This window comes from Rhagoletis pomonella, unplaced genomic scaffold (assembly GCF_013731165.1).
Source record: "Rhagoletis pomonella isolate Grant_MI unplaced genomic scaffold, Rhpom_1.0 Rhpom_scaffold_00001, whole genome shotgun sequence".
In the NCBI taxonomy this organism is placed as follows: Eukaryota; Metazoa; Arthropoda; class Insecta; order Diptera; family Tephritidae; genus Rhagoletis; species Rhagoletis pomonella.
Window position 1 is genome coordinate 43,791,022 of NW_023458555.1, and position 22,776 is coordinate 43,813,797.

The following is a 22,776-nucleotide window of genomic DNA, read 5'->3' on the forward strand; positions in this document are numbered from 1 at the left end:
TCAATAATTATAAACTTCGATGATTCGATAAATTTTAGTCACTTGATAACTTTCGATAGCTTATTTTTTTATTTTTATACCCGAGCGCACTTGTGCACAAGAGTATATTAACTTTGTTCACATAACGGTTGTTTGTAACAGCCAAAACGAGTCGAGATAGATATAGACATACATATGTATACATAAATGCTCAGAATGAATAGAGAAGTCGATTAAGCCATGTCTGTCTGTCCTTCCGCCTGTCCGTCCGTCCGTGTACACGATAACTCGAGCAAAAATTGAGATATCTCAACGAAATTTGGTATGTAGGTTTCCATTTATCCAAAGTAGGTTGGTATTGGAAATGGGCGAAATCGGACTGTAACCACGCCCACTTCCCATATAATGGAAATTTTCAGAAATACGAAAACTGCGATATTTTAGTAAATACTGAAGATTATTCACTCTAAATTGACATTTACAATAAAATTTAAACGAAAAATAAGAATATTATACATTTTTGGAAAATGGGTGTAGCCACGCCCACTTATGGTTACTTGGTAACCGGTGCACCAATTTCTTCCAAATTTGGCACAGTTACAGCATACCAAATGGCCGTAAATTTTTAAAATTGGACAATAACCACGCCCACATCCCATATAACGGTAATTTAGAGAAATACAAAATCTTCGATAAGTCAGTAAATATTAAAGCTAATTTATTCAAAATTGATGCTTGCAACAATTCTTTACCAATAAGTGTGTTTATGATAAAATTTTGGAAAATGGGCTTGGCACCGCCCACTTATGATCACATATATGTATCTCGGTAGCCGTTCTACTAATTTGTACCAAACTCGGGATGGCTATTGTGCTTGCCACATAAAAGCAAAACGTTGAAAAGTATTGAAAACGGACTAAAATTACGGCCGCTTTTCATATAACGGTAAATTTCAGAAATGCTTGAAACTTCAACATTTCTAAATTTAAGGACGCTAATTTACTCAAAATTGATACACCCCCACTTACTATGTAGCGGTAGCTCTCGGAAAGGTGAAGAACATGTATTTAATACTTGCGCCGGGTATTTAATTTTCGGCCCCGCCCGAACTTATACTGGATTTCCACTACGCATTAAATGGCAAAAATGACAAATGACAAAGCCAGGCATTACAAAATAATCGTGTCATTACATTAAAAAAATTGTCATTAAGTTCATTTCCACATGGCATTTTTTTAAATGGCGTAAATTTTTTGTCATTTCAATGCCTGGTGGAAATTCGGTTTTAGACTTTCTCACTTGTTTATTTTTTTTATCCTTTCAGTTACCATTATTCTCAAATATTTCTCATTGTTTTCATTTTCGTCTTTGTCCTAAATGCCTTCACGTTTTTCTCTTAACCGTTACTATTTATTTCCATATCTTTGCATACATCTTTATTATAAAGTTTCATTTCAAATACAAGGTAAAAAAAATGCAAAACCAACTCAAATTGAACACGTTGCAACAACAACTATTCACAAATACAGATATCTTTAAACTACAATTTTGGCCGTAATTTTCAACCACTTTTGAAACCATAAACACTCTTCTCATACACAGAAAAATACCTATCAAATGGTGTTCTTGGTTTCGGAATTGGTTCGGTAGAATTGCCAAACGAAGGCGGACAAAATTTATGTTAGTGTATTAGCCCCCTAAAACCCCTACCAGCGTTCGCCACTGTATATAACTGACAAATATGGACGGGTCCACTAACATCCACAATTATATTCATACATACCTATGTGTACCAATTTTTGTGATACTCTTTTTGATGTTTCCAATTTTTTCTTTTCATTTTGTCCGTAGGGTGGAACGAGTGATAATCGCAAATAAATAAGAGAAATTCGAAAGCAATACCAACTAGTAGAGAGTGTAGTTTTCATTCATAGGTCTGCACGCTTTGATCGAAAAATTTGTGCTCGTATGTACTAGTCAGTTATCTCTTCAAAAACTTTATGAAACAAGATGTGATAATAGCAATTTGAATAGCAGCGAAAGAGAGAATTTGGGTATATTTTCTACATTTTTACGATTGATGTTCAAATAGATAGAACTCTGTAAAAATGTTTCTCTTAACACGTATTCACTTGGATAATTTTTTATTTGCTCCCAAAATCGTTTGTAACACAGCGTTTCGGAATTTCACCGACCACTTGCAACATTTAATTTGACTATAAAAGAAATCCTACATATTTCGTCGCCTGGGTAAAAAAGTTCTAGATGCAGTTATATATTTTGAAATAAGGACTTTCGATTGGTGCTATCAGTTTTTAGATATCTCCTTTAGTTTCCGAGATATTGACTACAATTTTTTCGATAATTTAGAACAAATTTAGTTAGTGACGCAGTCATATTAAAGTAATCATTATCTTAAAAATTGCGTTCTCTATTTTTGGATATCTCCTTTAGTTTGCGAGATATTGAGTAAAAAGTGTCGTTAAATTGGTAGAAATTTTGATCACATTTTGCCGTATTACATACAAAGTGGCAGCCAAATTGTGGACAAATGACGCTTACGACAAAATTTTACTAAAGAAAATCCTTCATGAACTCAAAACTAATTAACAATAAACATTAAAAATTAAATAATAATTTAAGAATTTTGTGAACTAGTAACATTTTCAGAGACTTAGGAGAAAATCTATCCTCGCTTTTTTGCGAAATTGCATTCCAAATTTCAATCGCGATTTCCCACAACCTGCCGAAATTAACATACGACAATCTTTTACCCAGGCGACGATTTGTAATTGGGGAAATTAACATACGAACGATCTTGTATTTTGAATAACAGGGCTACATGAAAAATCGAAATGCAATGCAAGAAGGCTTAAAATAACAAAGGATTGTTGATTAAAACTGAACAAGCTCATTCAGTGAGGCCCAATATTTAAATATCTATGTACATATGGACATGCAACGGTCACTTCCAAACAAAATGATTGATAAATTTATCCTCTGAAATCGTTCACTTATCTACGTAAAAATCTGTACAGATTGTGAAACTGGTTTTAGTCTCTTCACAAAAATGTTTTCTGTTTTAAAGAGAATTTGTCATTGCACCATGTAAGTGCGACTAAATATTTCCATTCTATCACACAGTATTTTACGCTCACATATTTTATGAAAAAAATAAAATAAATAGAAAATGTTAACTTATTGTTTAAGGAGCTGTTATGATTTCTTGATTTTGTATTTTCGAGAGCTAGGTTAGGTTAGGTTGAAGCCGCTGCCTGGCCCAGAGGACACCAGCACACCAAGTTATTGAATTAAAAAATAACGATAGAAATTGTATTGAAAATAAAAAATTTCGCTTACTTTTTTATTGAGTAATTTTTGAAGTTATGGTCTTCTCCGTTGTGACTGTTGGAACATATGACTCCAGAATGTGATCAGCTGTGAATTATAACTTAGTCGTCGGTACTTATAAACCACTGAAACATTTTTTTGTAACATAGATAAATAACTAAAGTATACAATTCCTTTCAACAAGATTCCAAACTGTGAATGTGACTGGTGGGACACGGATGGACGATGGTTTTTATATCATCTATGTAGCCGCCATGATTAAATAGTCCAAAGAGAGATTACTTCGCATATACTTGAACTGGCTAGACGCAGGTGGTCAGATATACAGACTTGTAAGATATAGAGACTATTGGGCTGGCTACAACCGGACAAAGAACTTGGGCTTGCTTAGCAGATCAAGGCCAGAGGTATTCAGAATTGTAGCAATCATCTTGGGGCACTGGCCCATAGTCAAACATACGGAAAAAGTAGGTCTACGCCTTATGATTTGCCGCAGCTGTCAACTAGAAGATAGCAAAGAAAGTGTGTAGTAGCACAGAAACCGACCAGTCAGGAGCTACCACAAGTGAGGTCGGTAGATTCGGTAGAGAATCGAAATGGTTCGACCTAGCAGCATAGAATGTGCATTGACAAAATATCCCCCGCGAGAAGTGGATCGAAATTGCGCGGCAATGAGCTCATTGTGTCCTGGGCAGCGTGTAGGAAGCACTGCAACCAACAAACCAATCAAGACTCGGTATTAATCTAAACCATTTCTCAGTGATGAGAGGTCTCGCATGGTGTCGGTTTTCATTTCATCAAATTTCAAATCTCCCTTTAACTTCAAAAAATAAAACCTGTGCACATCTATGTAGAATCCCAGTTCTTTAATTTGACTTCTCATTTTGGAAATTCGAAATAACGGCGGTGACCTTAAAAAAATATATGGCAACTCTAATTAAAAATATTATCAGCCTATAGTTTTCTTAAAACTCTTTCGTTTGACACTAATATTTCGATATTTCATTTATGTACCTTTCGAATAAGTAAAACAAATTCGACTTTTCAAACAGGTGGCAACCCATTTAAAGGTATTTTCAAACTAAAATCTTTCGCCTGGCATTGTTATACATATTTCAATTAACTGATGAATTAACAACTCTCAAACTCGCAAACTCTCCTAAATACAGTTTAGAAATCAATTATTTCCAAACCCATTTCGATTGATATTCATCTTTTTTGACAATCCATTTAACTTATTAAATAATTATAGATTAATTTTTTCAGCAAAAAAAAAAACAAATGTTCTTTTAAAGATTTCTTAACGCTCGTTTTTTGATAACCATATTTTAAAAATTCACGTAAATTTTTTTAATTTAACGAAATACCACTCTCAAAACAGGCGGCAATCCTATTAAAAATTATTTTCGAACTAAAATTTCCTTAAATATTTTTCTTCTAACATTGTTATAAATATTTCAAGTAACTGATGAATTAAGTGGAAATTTATTTTTTAAACACGTGGCGACCCTCCTAAATATAGTTCTTAAATAAATGATTTTAAACCCATTTTCACTGATAACCATCGGTTAGTAACTCATTTAACTTATTAAATCATTATAGTTTAGCCCTTTGAACTGGGGCAACCCTCAAACATATCAAAAATATTCAAAATTGTCCAACTAATTTGGGGTATTAACAATGGTGTAAGTGTCGTATTGTTGTATGTCGTAAACTTTAAATGCCTAAAAAATATATTAAGGGGGTTCGAAAAGTACCATCAAAGTCATATTTTGAATTTTCGCAGTGTTAAAAATAGTTGGTTGTGGTTTCAAGTTATCTAAACATTTATTTATGCTTTTAAAGTTTACGACATACAACAACACGACACTTACGACACCGTTGTGAATCCCCCCAATATTTTCATGAAGCTCTTTCATTTGACATCCATCGTTAATATTTCATATAACTTGGGTATAAAATAGTTCAATTCGACTTTTCAAATAGGTGGCAACCCAATTGAATATTTCCAAACTACTATTTTCTTAAATCTCTTTTGTATGACACCCATATAGCGATACCTTATTCACTTACCAAATTCCTTTAACTAAAGTTGAATTAAATTTTTTTAACATGTACGTAGTTAAGTTATAAAGCCTTTTCAAACCCATTTCGATTGATACCCATATTTAATAATTAATTTAACTTTGTAATTAATTTGAGCTTGATTTCCTAACAGGTGGCAACTTTTTTCGAAAAAGTAAAACCTTCTTGAACATCCACACCCTAATCTGAGGGCATTGATTAGTAAATAATTTGAGTTTAATTATTTAACAGGTGGCAACTCCTTTCGAAAAAATAAAACCAGTTTGCACATGTACAGGCCATAAGGCTTTAATTTTACACCCCATTTTTGAAAATCGGACGAACGGTGCAGATCTTTTATGCTGCACAAAAAATGGGCCGAAAATCCGCTTTTTTAGAATTTTGATTGGTAATAGCAAAAATATGGTTCATTATGCTTTGAAAAAAATCTATGTGAAATTTGGAATTTGTTGGGCTCGCCCAACTCCATCAAAGTTCAATATGCGTAAAAAATAAAAATTAATAAAGAAATTAATTAATATATTTTTTTACTAAAATTGCAATAATCTTCGAAAGTATTAGTCTACAATGTATTAGTGTACAATGTCTATATGTATCTAGGTCCTGGCAGCTTTTAAAATTTGATCGAAAATATTGAAACACTTTTGGGGTCAAATAAGCTTTAAGAAGTATGCTTGAAATAAATTACACTGGTCTACAAATTTCAACTTTTTTTCTGCGAATAAGACGGGACCTGGTGTTTCTGAACGGATTTTTCGTGCTGAACACGAATCCGGGGTCAAAAATGTCCCATCACGTCACGTTTTCGAGAAAAAAGGGGTTGAAACCCCTAAAAACAGCGTTTTTGGCCATTTTCGAAAAATTATAGAGCTGAACCCTGACGTGGTACAAATTTTGCATATATCAGAAATTAAAGGCTAAACCGTGCCCTTTCGAATGAGCCCTATGCCGAATTGATCGCGTGCACCCTTAAAGCAGGGGGTGTATTTGTGTTTAGGGGTGCAGGAAAAATTGATCACAGAAAGAATTTAATCTTAAACGATCATAGAAAATTAATAATGCCAAGGTTTTAACTATATTAAAAGTCGCTGATTACGAATCTGCAGTTAGATTTTAAAAATTTAAGATGACGGGTCGAATATGGTGGATATAAAAATTGGACTCCTAGACACAAATACACCCCCTGATCTAAGGGTGCATGCGATTAATTCGGCATAGGGCTCATTCGAAAGGGCACGATTTAGCCTTTAATTTCTGACATATACAAAGTTTGTAGCACGTCAGGGTTCAGCTCTACAATTTTTCAAAAATGGCCAAAAACGCTGTTTTTAGGGGTTTCAACCCCTTTTTTCTCGAAAACGTGACGTGATGGGAAGTTTTGGACCCCAGATTCGTGTTCAGCACGAAAAATCCGTTCGGAAACACCAGGTCCCGTCTTATTCGCAAAACCCTTGTAGACCAGTGTTATTTATGTATAATGAGCTGACTGCATTCGTTTTTCAGTAAAGTAATTACTAGCCGCATACATAGCTCTGCGGCTGCGGAGCGTATATTTTCAGATTTAAAAAGAAAAATAGAATTTCATTACAAACTGTTGAGGATATAAAATCTCCACCATGGTCAAAATCATGATACAAAAAAAGAAGGTATTTCATTGTCACTTTTCGGGCACCATATTAACTACCTGACAATTAAGCAGATTGTGACATTTCGTGCTACCATACCTAATCCTCAATAATCATTTATTTAGTGTAAAAAAAAGTATATTTAGAAAATTAAAAGGAAATTTGTCTTCGATCTGAGCAATGACGAAAATTGAAATTCATACATCGCCATATTTGAAAAACAACCAACTGACTTTTTCTTTGAAATAAAAGACCGGTAAATATGTTGTCCACCTAAAAAATTAGCTATAATTAAAGTAGTTTCTTCTAGAGCCAGTCACCGAAAAGGATATGGATGTGTTTGGTATCCTGAGTTACTTCTGAATACTTCACTTCGGGAGAATTCTGAATTGTTACTCGTTTAATTGTGAGGCAATGAGCCCATACAACCTTCTCCGAAGCCTGTTTCGGACTATGCTTTAATGACGAAATATCTATCAATACATCTTCTTCGGACTATTGAAAAAGAGAGTTTTGTTATGTAAATTTATTTATTTCGTTTAAAATAAATAGAAAAAAAAGGTTTTTAATAAATAAACGTTTCAAAACTGGATTTTATTTTATTACTTCATTTCTGCACATCGATATTAAGGATCTTTAAAACGATATTTTTTGTATGTAAATTTTACTCTTTTATTAAATCCCAAATATTTAAAAGAAAATCTCCCCTCTCAAAAAATTTCGATGTGGCAAAGCTATGCTTAATGTTGGCGTCTGGAGAAATGTCAAAAATCTGCTTTATAGTCAAAAAATAGTAGTAATGAAACTAAATTCTTTTTTGAATCATGGTCAAAATTACATAATTTCAAACGAGTTTAACATCGAGTGTGTCACATATGTAATTTGATAATTAACCTACATGATCGACAGTTAAAGTTTTAAGTACATATGCATATTTGTATTTAAGTTTCTGTGAATTCTATACATACATACTATTTTTTCGCCTTTATACAATAATAAAAAGCAGTGGTAAAAACCAAATAGCATTTTTTAACAGTTTTATCTAACTTGATAATTAGACATTTTAACAAAAAATAAAAGATACATTTGATACATTTTTGGTTTTTTTTTACGATACATTTTTTCACGACCTCGCGGCAACACTGTCCGTATCAATGTAGACAAATGCACAAATCTCTACACACCGAGATGCCATTAAGGGGAAAAGAGGTTATATTTAATTAATATTTATATTTTTATTGAGTGACAATGTGGGAGGAATTTTGGGGTAGATATTCGGCCACATATGTACGTATGCGAGCGAGCAAGTGCGCGTGGTGTGTGCTCATGGGGGATGCACCGTCACTGTTAACAATGCCATTGTAAATACTCAATTTAAGAGAAGCGAAGTCAATACAATGGTAAGAGAGTGCACCTGGCTGGCTGGCTGGCTGGCTGGCTGGCTGAGAATGGTAACAAAAATCGATTCCTTGAAGCTCGTTAACAAACCTTTATGAAGCGATTCGAATGGCATAGCACACAATCAGTACAAGGCAGACTAGCTGTGCCAGTAGATTTTAGCTACTCGCTGCTAAAAGCCAAAACCCAAAGCAACTCGACTGACTCGTGTGAAGCAAGAAAATCGAACCGCACGATGAACGGCCGAGGATGATGACCCACTTTTCAAAATTTTCGCATTAAGAAACAGCAAAAATTACGATTGAGTTCGAATAAAATTAGTGTTTAAAAAGATGTGCAAATATTTACAAACGTGCATTCAAAAAAGTGAATAAAGCAACACAGAATTAGTAATTAAAAGCAGTTAAATAAGCGAATGACAGTCGTGGAAAAAGATCGAAAGCAGCGAAAGGGAGGAAGGTGACGAGAGTGTAGCCACGAGCATAGGAAAATTCATTGGCAGAAAAATTCGCTCTATATTATAAAACACCCCGCAACTCCGCACTGTGCACGAGTAGGCGTAGCAGCAGCAAAGCTGAGCAGCGCCAATGGAGCTCCAGCGGATCGCTAGCAGAGACTATACAGAAAACTGCTGGCACGAAGTTGTGTAAAAATCGTTCGCAAGCTGGACTGCTTGGTTGCGCGAGTGAAAATGTGCTAAAAAATTGTGTGTTTCTAGAAAAACGGTTGAATAAAAATGCTAGAAATATTAAGAAATAATTAGATAGCAAAAAAGTGTAGAATGTAGCGAAAATCCATAAAATGGTCGCGTAATAAAGTTACAAATTCGTTTTTTTTTTCTATGGTACACACAAAGCGAGCGAGTTGGCGAGAAAAGTAGAGCAAAAGTTGGTGAAAATAGATATGTACATATATGAATTATGAAAAGAAAATGTATTTTTTGCGAACAAAGTAACACATATACATAGATACATAGTACATACGTATATCCATTGAAATGCATTTATGAAAATAACTAAATTCCTCCGAAATGCAAACGTAAATTAAAAAAATAAAATACATATATACATCATACATATATCATAAATAGCAACTATACCTATTAAAATAGCAAACAAATACATCTGTATGTTTCCGAAATTTACTAATAGATCTAATCAACATGCGCACATGCACATGTACATACATATAAGCAGATAATGGAATTTTAATATAAATAACCAAAAATATTCATAAATCACAAGTCCTGAAAAAAATTGATTCTACCGATTGTAAAAAGGGAAATTGCAACCACTGAAATTATTAATAAACGAAGGGAAGTTAAACTTTCCAAACGCCAAACCAAAAAAAGCATATCGATACGAAAAGTGGTAGGAAGTGGAAGTTAAGGGTCAGCAGATGGCAGTTGGCAGTTTTGGCCAGCGAATTCAAAAAATTGCACGCACGCATACCGATACAAACGTACACACACACATTGTGACATCCATACGCACGTACGCTCCCCGAGACAGTGAAAATACATACATACAAATGTACATACACGCGTGTGAGCTGGCGACGCACAGCTGGATGAACACGGCGTAAACGACGGCAACGGGGATTTGGCTGCTTGAGTTGACGTTCGCACGCTAACATATTTACACATTCACACGCTCCAAGGCACCATATAAATATACAGACATACGTATGTACGCACGTACGTATTTGTAGGCGCGCGCTCGTGTACACTCGGCTGCACTGCTATTCTTCTGCTGGTTCACTGCATCTGTGGGCCGTGTGACTGGCGACTCGCGTAAAGGCTTCGAATACATACGCCGAGTGGCGGGCGGCAGTGGCAGCAATAAAAACAATAGCAGTGGCATTTACGGCAGCAACACCAAAAACAACTACTAAAGTGTCAGGATCTACAGCAACAACAGCAGCAGCCTGGCAAACTAAATCACGAGTAGCGGAAAAAATCCAAAATATCAACAAAAACAACACGTACATTTCAAGCAAAATTTAATAACCGCGAAATCGTAAAAATGTAAGTACATACATACATATACGAGAACATAAAAAATGCAAATCGTATTATTACTGAATAAGTATGGTTACTCTTTTGGCAAATCTCTTAACGCGGTGCCATCGCCACGCACACATCTCACAATTTTTTTTTTCAACATTTTGTGTGTTTTTTTTTTATTACTGTGACAAATGTCGTCGGTCGCGTGTTAGTTTTTGTAAGGCATTGAGTGCCGCAAGCGAATTGTCCTCATCCCCTTGAAAAAGTGTTGCAGCAAAAAATATATGTAGATTGAAATAGAAGAGAGAAGTGAGAAAAAAAAACAACAATCAGAATAATAAAAAATATAAAACTTTACTCTGGCAAGCGTGCATATCTAAACATAGATATGCAGTCATACATAAATACATACATTTTTATCTACCCTTGCGCTCATTCCAATGCACAATAGCATTAACATACTTCTGTGTACAATATGCATGTATGCATGACTCGCTATGTGCCAGTATCTATATTCATGTGTATGTATGTACCTTGTGTGCCTAAAAGCTTACAAATCGTGGCAAGCATTCTGCGTTGGCCTTTCTGATAAGGGAGCGCACCACCCAGCACTGAGCACAGCTGAAAAGCACACAAACATCAATACACACACGCACACACCTACACTCATCCACACGCGCGTGCTTCAAAGTGGTGGCACACTTTATGATTAACTGTGCTATTTGGGGTAGATGATGGCGGTTCGCTCTCAACTTGGTGCGCTCACATTGCTCATACGCCGTGTACTCATTGTTACTCGCTGCGCTAACTCGTTGTTTGCGTAAGCGGGAATTTAATTTGACATTTCATGAGCGCGTGCGAGAGATACATCGGCTATGAATGGCTGTGGGAACGAGAGGTTTGAGGAGGTAGGTAAGTTAGATACATAGAGCTTTGAACAGCATACATACATGCATACAAATATTGAGGCAAAAGTGTGCCAGCGAGTTAAAACGGTCATTGTGGAGTAAAATAAGATTTTTCTACGATGGTCTTGAGTGTGTCTCCTCTACTTTGTGTATGCGATTGTGTGTTGGGATACGGTGTGATTTCATTTCTATGAGCTTATAGGTTCTTTTTACATAGTTTTATTGTTGTTGGTTGCATTTTTATGATTGGATTGCACATTTTTTGTCTTCATCGAGGATTTTTTCCTTTGCAAAGTTTATCGATATTCTAGTGGTGCCTTTAAAAAACAGAAAAATCGGTATTTTTACCATTATGCACAAAAAAATATTGATTACATTTACATAGCATATGGAAGCCTACATTTTAAAATTATACCTATGTGCATTATACCTGCACTGTTTTACGAGTCGTGCTAATTTGTTGTTCTTCAGACGGGCTACATCTTCCAATGAGAAGAAGAACGCAGAGCCTAGAGAGATCAATGGCGATCTGCGAATTGGTGGGTAGTAGGGTGTTCGAGTTGTTCGAAAAATTGCTATTCAAAATTGCTATTTGAAAAAATGTGTTCCCGATTCTGAAATTAACAAAAAAAAAAAAAACGGATAAAGCGGTTTTATTTTACATTGATTTCATATAGCGAAAATGCTTATGTTGGCACGAAGCCATGCCCAAAAATTACAATAAACTATTAAAAGTAAAGATATCTTTCATCTAGAAAAGAGCAGAGCAAAATAAGTTGATTTTTTTTTAGTAAAGTAAAATAAATTAAAATTAGTGAAAAATTCACGTTTGGTATTTTTCAGAGGTGGAGTAAAAGTATAGATCTCTCCATTTGTGTCGCAACATCAAAAAGCAGAACACGAATTGGAGGAGAATCTCGGCTATACTGTTCTCCCCAAATAACATAGAATATAATTTTAAAATTATTTAGGGGTTTCCCTTGAACTGAAAAAACCTTGAGAACTTCGAAAAGTTCAAAACTTTTACTCAGAGGTCAAGATTTGCGTGAAATGAAAAAAACCGGTGAAAAATCAACATTTCAAAAAATCCGCCTAAAAATATTAAAAAAACTGTTGGAACCCGGGTTGGAAAAACGGAGGCAATCACCCTAGCGGATGGTGACAATAAAGCGTTTGAAGTGCCTTTGGCACTGTCTTCATCGCATGCTAGACTTGCTTGACCCTGTACTAGCCTTAGATATGCATAACAACCGTAAGGGGGTGTCCCGTAATTACCCTAATCTCACTTTCGATTGGCTTCACATTTATTATGGGTTCTATAGATGAAGAAAGGTAACACGTATTCGACGATTTTTTTTTCTTTTATTTATTCAGAGATTTGTTCTGTCAAAGCTTGGATTTTTTCGTAATTCTGACCAATCATGTACTTCTTCAAATCCTTATATCTCGGGTTATGCTTATCGCAGAGACTTAACACCCAAAACATCAGTATGTACAAAGTACAGTTTAATTTTTGTTTTTCATTCATTTTATTTCAAGGATTGAAAAATTATAATGGGCAATCAAGGGTTGTTGATATTCTAATGAAATTATTATTAATTGAAATTATGAGTTAATAAAAACCTAATCTGTTTTTATATTATTATTTTTAAACATTTTTTAGTTCGGCGAATAATAAAAACGCCCAAGAAATTATCAAGAAAAATTTGTTGAAATTTGCTACGTTTACTATTATGGTTTTCTATAGTTTTTTTGTGAAGAGTACAACGTACCCTTGTTTTCAACAGAAATATATGCCCCTTCCATTTTTCGTAAAGAAAAAGTAAGAGCAGGCTTTAAAATATCAGATGTCAAAACTCCTTGGACTACTATTCACATATACGAAATAATAAAAATTTATTTCTCGGCCATTTTCTTAAAAGGTTCGTACTTAAAATTAAAATTAAGCTGGTAAACCCTGAATAAGCAAAATAAGTAGTTCCAAGAAAAGCTAAAAATTTTCGGCCCTGTTCATCACCTTTGTGAGAAAATTCCTCACCGGCTCGTGTCCCTTTTTTACACTGAATATGCATAACTTAAACATTATTTTTTATGAAGTTGAAGCTGTCTGACAGAAGATGATGCTCATCAGAAAGATTTTTTGACAAGATGTGCATATATTTTTAACCGACTTCAAATAAAGAGGCAGGTGCTAAGTTGGTCCGCATAACTTTGGACCACGTAAATCGGTTCCTATAATCATTTTTTGAAGGATAAGTGGCACCTCAGAGGGGATGCCATATTAATTTGGTTGAGATCCGATTATTCGATCATGCAGAAATTAACGGTATTCCATAGTTCAATTTGATTAATTTAATTTAAATTGAATTGGTTTTTTTTTGTTTAAAAATTACTTGATATTAAAAAAGTGCAGACAATTATCTTCGTTGAAACCGCCGCAAGTATACATAATATATTTTTTTGGAGCGAATTGGGTAATGCGAATTGAAAATAGGGTTTTTCCTAAGGGAAAAAATTAAAAAAATAACACGTTTTTTGTAAATTTTTTCATTTATATTTAAGCTTGCTCTTTTATAAAACAAAATCAACCCACTAACGAAGAAAATCGACGGTTCAATAAAAAAGTTATGGATGGCAAATTGAAAATGCGTAATGATTTTTTTTGCTGAAGTATGAGCACGAAAAAATGTTACTCATACGCCATGTACATGGCCATACTCGTCATGGCGTATGAGAAACATTTTCCAAGTTAATGTCAGCATTTTTTTCATGCACTATGCAAACTTAAAATGAAAATATATTGGGAAAATTACTTGATTTAGAAAAATGGTATACATATCCGTAATGTACGATATAAAAGGAAGTTTACGTGCCTCAGCGGTTTTGTGTTATTTGACCATAACTTCAAAATAGTTGTTCCAGATGAAAACGCTATATGTACATATATCGTCACCTGAAATGCATAATCCGTAACTAACAACAAATTTGTTTTACATAAAACGATGTGGGGACTTGTAATTCGATAAAATGCATCATAACCAGTGTTGCCGCGCCGTCTCAAGAAAATGTATCCCTGACCAAGCCAAAAATGTATCCAAATGTATCCAATTTTCTTATTTTACATATACATCTCATAATTTGTAAGAAAACCAAACATTTTCATGAAAAAGACATAATTTAACCCATCCTAAGGACTTGGAATACATGTGCATAAAATCAAACATTTGTAATTTCAATTTATAAAGTACATTTTTTGTGCATAAGTATTTGGCAAAGTAAATATAATAAATAGCAAGTACACTCTAAAAAGAGCATGTTAAACTACTTCTGAAAAGTATTTATTTTTCAACAAGAATCTATATAAATATACGTATACGATGTTCAGTATTTGATTTTGAACTTGAGATCTTTAAAATATACACATAAATACACATATATAGAATGTTTAAAATTGCAAAAATGTTCAAACTACAAATAGATTTCCTACTAATAATAAAAATTACTTTATTTTAAACATTTTATGTGTAAACAGGCAATGATTAATTTTATTACACGGCGTGCAAATTTGCACACATTAAAAGGGGAATCTGGTTACCTCTCTCAATATGCGCAAATAAACAAAATTTTTTCGGTAAAATTCATAAGTTTCCTTAAATAAATCAAATTTAGTTTTTTAAACTACATTGAAATCTTCTTTCTTTTTAAATTAACAAATGAAAATATGTGATATGAAAGAGATTACTACAGAAAGAGTATAATTTACTTTATATATATCGTCGTTTAAAGTACAAAACCGCGTATCGTCATTCTGCAAAACCGCCTAACTGACGTTTGCTGCCAAAAATTGGATTTGCTCAACAAGCTCTTGGCTCAATCCTTATCCATTCGTCCTGAAATATACTAGCCAGAAGTGCGATTGCTTTATAAAAAAGAGAACCATTTTGAAATATAAGTGTTTTTACTCTCTAGAAAATAATTTATGCAACGTCACATACGAGGTTTTGCATTATCTTGATACGCGGTTATGCATTTTGTTGATACGCGGTTTTGTACCTTAAACGACGATATGTTTATTAAGATCTTGCTTAAAGCACCATTTTAAGCTAGTAAAAGCAATTGCGCTTATACCTATTTTGGTGAGATCTCTTCATATGTTCATTGCTTCGTTCACAAAAAATAAAATGCTTTATAAAACGTAATGCTTTCTACCATCTTTAATGAAAATCGATTTTTGAACGAAAAAAACTTTATAGGAAATATAAAATTTTGGCCTATTTAAAAAAGTATCCACATTTATACTGACCGGAAAAAATAAGTATCCCGCAAAAATTCGTCTAAAAATGTATCCAATTGGATATATTTAGATCCAAACGGCATCCCTGATCATAACACTGCCCAAGAAAATTCTGTTCGGTAAAAAATTGTAGCCGATTCTTATAGCATTTTTCCCGTAGAATCCGAATGTGACCGTAAAGATATTGGATTGGCTCTAGTTTTCGAGCAACGTAGGTTTAAAGGTGCCGAAAAACGCGTTTATGAACATTCTCGAGCCTCTGTAAAACAATAAATTGATGCAATATACTTGCATGTGTGGGAGGATAAAATCGTATAAAATCGCTGCTGAATAAATTAGTGGAGTATTGTTATCATTGATTTGCGTGACATTGAATACGGAAGTAATAATACTGTCGTAATTGCAAAAACAATTAATTGCTTTATTGGAGTGTTCCGTGTGAACCTCTAAATCGTTAATATCTAATTAGAGCAACCATTCAGTTAAAATATGGTCCTCATTTTCTCGCATATTTTGGTTGGTAACCCTATAAAAAATTGTTATTTCGGGCTAAGAGCACATTTAAATGCTTTTCATTCGCTGAACGCAATGCAAATTTTTAGCCAATATCTATATCCATATTTAGTCACTAAAGTTTTAAGCAGGTGTTTCAATCATTCAACTAGATGGAGTATTATGGAAGATATGGCGTTTTATTGGCTGGATACAGTGCTTTCAACTTTTAAAAACTCGTCTTCTTTAGTAAATAACTAAATTTTAACAACGCGAATATTTTTCACATATACGTGAGTTTTTCTCCTTAAAAATTAGATATCATTCATTAAATTTTATAAAATATTAAAGGAGATATCGTTTGGTAACAGAAAAATACCGTTTAGAAATAAGTATGTATGTATATATGTAGATAAGAAAATATTTATTAAAGTCACGAATTTTACGCCAAATTAAAACCTTAACAATTGACACTGTCGAAGGGCTGTCAATTTCTCTAGAAGTAAAATTTTCTGAAGAATTAAACATACCAGGTTTTAAGACTCCCTGATCTCTAGTTTTATAAAGTGTAGCCAGTTTTTTCCAGCCATACGGGACAAATGCATAATTTGTCCCAAAAATACGGAATTTACAAAAATTTAACGGGACAAATGAGAAATAAAGGATTTGCTTTAAAAGCCCAACTACGAACCATATATTAACAAAGGTGATCCATTTCAACGAAGTAATGCACATATTAGTTATAATAATATGATGAATTTCGTTTATTTCATGGTAACACTTTTTAATTTATACAAAAATATGTATGTACGTAAACATATAATTGACAAAACCATAAAAACAAAGTAAGTGGAGGGTGTATTTTCTTCCTTATGAAAGTAAGTTTTATGCATGCATTATATGGGAGAAGATTCGCAACACCCTCAAAAAAAAATAAAATATTTGCAAATCATCGATAGTTTTTAGCTATATTTCTCTTAAGCTGGATTTACATGAAGCGATTTTCTAGGCGATTCAACCGTGCTGTCAAAAAATTGCCTCATATAAAGGCAGCTTTACAGAGTTGCATGCAATAATGCCTCCTAATGACCTACTCACAATTACTGCGTTAAATCATGGCCATGGTGTGTAGAAGTTTACAGGTTAAAAAGAATAATGAAATACGAAAATACGGGAAAAATCTTGTCCCGGCGGAACATTTCAAATTTAATGCAAAATACGGGACGTCCCGGCAAATACGGGAATTTGGCAACGTTAGGTATAGTCACCAAGATAAAGCAATATTTAACTACTTCTGGCAAGGTAGATATCTACATATACTAGTTTTACTAATTCTCTGTTATTTGCTTTCTACCGACGAGATTGATGTCTAGACTAGTTATTTTCTATGTCTGGACAAGCAAGATTTCGAAATGATAAAAGCGTGGTAATAAATATTGAAATCCATTTGAAATTAGTCAAAGGAATACAATATCAGAATCAAATCATGAAAACATCGTTTAAAATTATAGTGCACATTTTATTCTTTCATGTCTTATTGTTTTTTAAGACTGGTCCACCAAAAAACATAAGAACGAAATTATCAAATGCAGCCAGTGCAAAAAAATTCAACATAAACAAGTAAGAAAGTCTAAGTTCGGGCGGAGTCGAACATTAAATACCCGGCGCAAGTATTAAATATATGTTTTTTCACCTTTCCGAAACCTTCCGCTAGATGGTAAGCCGGGGTGTATCAATTTTGAGTAAATTAGCGTCCTTCAATTTCGAAATATTGAAGTTTCAAGCATTTCTGAAATTTACCGTTATATGAGAAGCGGCCGTTATTTTAGTCCGATCTCAATAATTTTCAACGTTTTGCTTATATGTGGCAAGCACAATAACCACACCGAGTTTGGTACAAATTGGTAGAACGGTTACCTTTATTCATATATGTAATCATAAGTGAGCGGTGCCGCGCCCATTTTCCAAAACTTATTATAAATATCAATTTTGAGTGAATAATCTTCAGTAGTTACTAAAATATCGCAGTTTTCGTATTTCTGAAAATTACCGTTATATGGGAAGTAGGCGTGGTTATTGAGCGATTTTAAAAACTGTCGGCCGTTTGGTGTGTTGTGCGAAGGCCAACAACTGTGCTAAGTTTGGAATAAATTGTTACAGCGGTTACCAAGATATACACATGTAACCATATGTGGGCGTGGCTACGCCCATTTTCCAAAAATTTATAATATTTTTATTTTTCGTCTAAAACTTATTAAAAATATCAATTTTGAGTGAATAATCTCCAGTAGTTACTAAGATATCTCAGTTTTCGTATTTCTGAAAATTTCCATTTTTTGGGAAGTGGGCGTGGTTACAGTCCGATTTCGCCCAGTTTCAATACCAACCTACTTTGGATTAAGGGAAACCTACATACCAAATTTCGTTGAGATATCTCAATTTTTGCTCGAGTTATCGTGTACACGGACAGACGGACAGACGGACATGGCTTAATCGATTTCTTTTTTCATCCTGATCATTTATGTATATATTTGTCTATATCTATCTCGATTCGTTTTGGCTGTTACAAACAACCGTTATGTGAACAAAATTAATATACCCTTGTGCACAAGTGCGCTCGGGTATAAAAAGAATACGTTCTTTTTGACGCACGTCAAAGGTCAATTATGTATATCTCTGTGTTCGTATGGAAAAGTAGCTTATGTCGAAAGGCTGACTTTAGGATAATGCGGCATCCCCTTTATTCTTTAAACGAGAAGGAATTTTTTGATGAGACTTAATAAAGATGTTGACTTGCTAGTATCGGAACTCTTTCTTGCATGTTTATTTGCCAAACGTTGTTCAACGGTTCAGCGCCAGTGAATGATTCGCAATCGGATGCTGCGAATGCCGATTTATACTAAAGCCAGCCTTTCGACATAAGCTACTTTTCCATATGAACACAGATCTCAAATTCAAACTCCGAGATATTGCGTTCTTGAACCAAATTCTGAAGTAGGGCGGATTGCAAAGTTCTCTAAGATAGGGCGTTTTCTCGCAGTTAAACTTGAAAAGAAAACCAGAAAAAAAGGAAAACAGAAAACGGTTATTTCTCTAAAACCCAGCATATGGCTCTCAAGAATTTAAATAGATGCAGTGGGTTAGTATCACTTATGTCTGTTAAACCACAGTAGCAGGGTTTGCCTAGAAGCCTGATTCTAGTCCTACATGGTGCTGGGCAATTACAGACTTCTGAAGACTTTACAGGATTTTAAGTCCCGCCACCTCCTTTTAGTCACCTTTTCCCAGTGCTGAGAGATGCGGCTCTTGATATAGCTTAGAACCTCCGGCATCCAGAGCCGAACCGTTCCTAGATAGCTCGTCGGCCATCTCATCGCCATGAATTCTGTTGTGCCCCGGCAGGCACTAAGATCAGTGCAACGACATGCCTATCAGCTAAAGCCATAACGTTCTCTCTGCCCTGCTTTATTATGCTGGATGTAATGCTTACAAGAGCCAAGTGCCTTGAACGCTGCCTGGCTATCCGAAAAAATAGCATTGCTGGGCCCAGTTAGCTTTGAGATTAAAATTTATTTGCACGCCGCTTTGATGGCAAATACCTCCGCCTGAATAATACTAACCGAACTCGGTAGTCAAATAGACTCTTCGATTTGGAGGTCAGTTGAAAAAATTCCCGCTCCCAAGCCAGTATTCATTTTTGAGCCGTCCGTAAAAATAGATACTTCAAAGCGTTCAGTAAAAATAGGCTGCTTCCACGACTTCCTTTGTGGAAACATCGTGGCGAAGATTTATTTGAACAGAACAGGCTCCTTCGTCAGATTTTGCCTTTTGTGTAGGTATGACCAGAATTGCCATTTTCGCAGTTTTTTTTGCCAAATATGGTAAACTTGGTAGATTTGTAAAACAAAATTTTGGTAAATATTTGAACACATTATCGAAAGTTCTTTCGAGCAAAAAGATATCCATTCAGTGTATTCAAGTTGTTGAATTGTTTGTTATTTTCATAAACGCTCCTGGCGGGAACTCCCCAAAAGTCCCAAATCCGGTTGAGACCCGAAAAGCATTCAAGTCAATTCCAGTCTTGATTGTTGTCATTAATGAGGACTACGAAGTTAAATTTTTCATTGTTATTGTTATTATTTTATTATGTTAAATATCACAGCAAAATGCTTTAGGCTGAAATTTATTTACGTGTACATACATATACATACATATGTACATAGCTTTAATCAAATTAAGTAATTAAAAAATATACTAAATTTGTATAAAAAACCACTGAGCGTTTTAGTTCATTCTCTGCAAAATTTAAGTATTTTTTTAATACATACATACTTTACAGACATACTTACAAACATACTGTGTATTTTTCGATAGCCTTTATTCTGGATATTGTAAATCATTAAAACCGTTGTGCATAACAATAATAAATTACCGCATTGTAAAAAATTCTCTTTTGAGTCTATCGCTGTCATTTATGTATACAGATATATATGTACAGTATATATGTACAGTGTTTAAGTCCCTACAGTACTGGATTACACTAATTCCTGGTTTCAATGTACATACGTACGACTGTATTTATGCATATAAAATGTTGTTAAATAGAAGCTTTGTGCGTGTATCAACATGACCTTAGTGGTTAATTACCTATTAACCCCTCAACCCGGCAGAGCACAACCTTTTGCAATCGAATATTTTAAAAGGAAATAATGCAGCTAGTATGTATGTATATTGTGTATGCTATATACCTACATACATACATGGTATGCATATATAAGTATGTATAAGCGTTAACTAAACATTTGTGTTTTAGCTTATAAGCAAATATGTATGGATGTATGTACAAAGTATATATTACATAAAACAAAGCTTCTAATCCCTAAAGATTCAACGGTGGAAAAATGAACCTCGAAAAATAAATTTAATAAAATTTTTTTCCAATAATCATTGACAATTTTATATACTCGCTTATAATGAATTGGATTCATACACACATTATTTACAGAGTAATACTTTATTTTGCAACCGATCTCCAAATCGAAGAGTCCATTCGACTACCGAATTCGGCCAGTGTTTTTCACGCAAAAGTCTTTTCCAACAAAGAGGCGTGCAAAATAATTTCAGCCTCGGCCAAAGCCGGGACCAGCATCGCTATTTTCTCGCATAGCCAGGTAGCGATCAAAGCAATTGGCTCTTGTAAGCATCACCTCCAGCATAATAAAACAGGGCCTAGAGAGCGTTATGGCTTTAGCTGATAGGTTGGTCCTTGCACAGATCTGGGTGCCAGGGCAAAGCAGAATCAATGGTGATGAGATGGCCGATGAACTGTCCTGGAACGGGTCGGATCTGGATGCCTCAGAAGAAGAGAAGGTTCTTGAACCTCTGAGCTGTATTAAGAGCCGTACGTCTCAGCACTGGAAAATGCGTCATTTCTCATCAAACTGAATAGGGGGGATTTATCTCCACAAACAGCCGTTTACGCAGGGCACTGGGCCGTGGGAATCCATGCTGCAAGACTTGGACTGGAATGCAACAACTCTTGCCTTAGCTGTAATTCACAAGAATTCACAAATGCAGAAGAAACGGTGGAGCATCTACTTTGCAATTGCCCATCACCATGTCGGACTACAATCAGGCTTCTAGGCAAATCGTGCTACTACGGTTTAACGGACATAAGTCACTTATGATGAGTGGTATTAACCTACTGCAATTTCTTAAGTTCTTCACCTTCACATGCTGCATTTGAGAGAAATAACCAACTTCTGCTGCTTTCTTTTTGTGTTTTATTTACAGGTTAAATTGCGAGTAGTGATTTTAAAATGACTAATTGGAATAATTACATCCTCCACTCCTCCATCTCCACCAACAAACCAGTAAAACTGTATAGAAGTTAAATCCATGCCGGAAAAGCTCTTAACATTTTAACTTGAGTTAAGGTTTTGCTGAAATGAAGCTATAATAATTTTCCCTTAATATAAAGGAAATGACATCTTAGGATAACACATAGCATACAACTTAATTTTACATATATATGTACATTAATACATATAACAGAGATTGTGCATAAAGCGTGTGTGTATATCACCAATCCTTAGTGTAATTATCGCAAATTTTGATCCAATTTATTAAAACTTCATTCTACTACGTCCTCTTCTAGTTTATAAATATTTTTAAAAATAGTTTTCATTTAATTTACTCGATAACCGCATCTGCCAAAAAATTAGGTTAATAGAGTGTAAAAGATAACCTACTCTTTACCCTTGGGTCAAAAGTGCGCCGAGCGACCCTCTCCGCTGCACTCTTCATGCCAGGCTATCGGCGGTTGTCATAGGATGGGAATCGGGAGTACACATACGTCTAAGTAATGGCTACGCGAGGATAATAATAACAAAAGCACTATTACTATCCTATATACTATACATACATATGTACTTGCATATATGTGTGCATAAAATACAATAATAATAAAAATGAGAACAACAATAAAAGTAAGAATGGCAACAGCCGACAGCCCACATTAACTACCCCAACAAATTTTTCAATCCATTTCGCATTGTGCATTCCCATTCACACTCCTCTGCCCTTTGCAGCCAGCTTCCATATCATCCATATTTTAGTTTTCCCCGTTTATGCTCTTCA

General features: G+C 34.5%; 1 protein-coding gene across 1 annotated transcript in view; it reads left to right on the forward strand.

Moving 5' to 3' along the window:
* Positions 1-8,563: 8,563 nt before the first annotated feature.
* LOC118744529 (RIMS-binding protein 2) overlaps positions 8,564-22,776 on the forward strand; it is a gene marked incomplete in the record, with an annotated part of 125,216 nt that continues 111,003 nt past the window's right edge. Inside the window, 2 exon segments of the mRNA XM_036477597.1 lie at positions 8,564-9,325; positions 9,590-10,464.